At 59.5% G+C, this 1,655-nt stretch overlaps 1 protein-coding gene across 1 annotated transcript in view; it reads left to right on the top strand.

Moving 5' to 3' along the window:
* Nucleotides 1–1,655, top strand: part of RNF224 (ring finger protein 224) — a gene marked incomplete at its 5' end in the record, with an annotated part of 5,615 nt that overhangs the window by 2,220 nt on the left and 1,740 nt on the right. The gene's annotated exons all lie outside the window — the stretch shown is intronic.

Raw genomic sequence — 1,655 nt, 5'->3', positions numbered from 1 at the left:
CGTGCCTGTGCTGCGGGGTGACAGCAGCCTTCGAGAGCTGAGCGTGAGGAGGGGGCTGCTGCTGGTGCACAGGCAGCTGAACTCCTGGGGTACTGCCTGGGGCCACTTTTTGGGACCCCACATCATGCCTCAGACCCACATGTGGACAGTAGTGATGGGGCTGTGCTGGCAGCTCGTGAAAGGCTTCACCTTGCTCAGGGCTTGCTGTCCATCCTGCTGGTAATGTGGGGCTATGAGGATACCTCCACCCCCTCATCCTGCCCACCCTCTCCTCTGACAATTCAGAATCCTCTCCCAGCCATCACGGATGGTCCCTGGTCCCTGGCACAGGGCTTGCTCATGCCCAGCTTCTCCATGCATGTGGCTCTGCAGCAGGGACACCCCTGCTGAGCATCCTCCAGGCAGGGGACACGACAGCCTGGCACAGGGCAGTGATGCTCCAGGCAGCATCTCCAGCACCCTGAAGGCTTCATGGCTATTAAACAACTCTCCGTTGGCCCTGCTGGGCTCCATGTCTTGGTCATACTTGTCGGTAAGCCTCGGACTAGCCTGGGACAAGCCCTGCCTACGGTGGAGGTGGGACGAGGAGATGTGCCCTGCCCTTGGTTTCCTTTCAGTGTTTGCTCGGTTGGCCATTTGCATGAGAAATGTGGGTGTTGGGGTAGCTGGACAGTTGAAATCAAGGATCTCAGAGTTGTTAGAAGGCCACAGCACATTACTCCAGCAATTTGGAGTTATCTATCCATCACCTACTTTTTGCTCCAGTACAGAAGGAGAGCTGAGTCCATGGGAGCTGCAGCTTGGCCTTGTGCTCTGCAGCTCATGCCAGGCTTGGCGTTCCTGCCTGCCCCTCTCCACTGCTCCCTGCCCACACACCTACACGCCACACGCACAGAAGCCCCTCCACTGTTTTTCTGGGTCAAGGCTTTCCCTGCCTGACTCCAAACTGGGCAGCAAGGATGAGACCCCCGACAGCTCAGCGTGGGTTTAACAGAGGCCAGATGGGGAGGACTGGGGTGCACCAGGGTGATGCTAGTACAGTTCTTGGGCAGGGCTCGGCGTTGCCTGGGCAGCTCTCACGGTCCTTCTTCAGAGCCCACTTTCTGCACCTCCTTCCCATGTGGTTTACGAGCTCTTGCTGTATCCCAGCATCAGGCACCACTGGCAGCACCGGAGGCTCTCAGGGGACTCAGCCAGCGCCTGCCTGGGTCCAGCAGTGGTCTTGTGCACACTGGGCAGCCCTGGTGCTTGCTGTCCCCACACTGGGTGCCAGGGCTGTAGCCAGAGGAACCCAGCACCCATGCCGTGCACAGCACCCACCCCCTGCCCAGCACCCACCCCGTGCCCAGCGCCCATGCACAGTTCTGCCACTTGGTGTCACCTGTTATAAAAAAGTCAGAGCCGAGATGTGCCCAGGTAGAGCCCAAGCTGGGGAGCTCCAGCCGTAGGAGCAGGAGCACCCGGGATGCTCCCGGGACAGAGGTGCCCGAGGGTGGCAGGAGCATGGTGTGGTTCAGGGACTCCGTGGGGTGGGCATCTGCCTGCCTCGGGTCTTTACTTACACAGAAACATGAAATAAATAAAACTGGTGCAGCCAAGGTAAGGAAAACAGGAGCAGGGCCAGGCACAACAAGCGCCAGCCCTGCACTTGGCTG

Source organism: Buceros rhinoceros, unplaced genomic scaffold, assembly GCF_000710305.1.
Source record: "Buceros rhinoceros silvestris isolate BGI_N320 unplaced genomic scaffold, ASM71030v1 scaffold20917, whole genome shotgun sequence".
NCBI lineage: Eukaryota > Metazoa > Chordata > Aves > Bucerotiformes > Bucerotidae > Buceros > Buceros rhinoceros.
The sequence above is the reverse complement of the archived record's forward strand: the minus strand, read 5'-3'. Positions and strand labels throughout refer to the sequence as shown.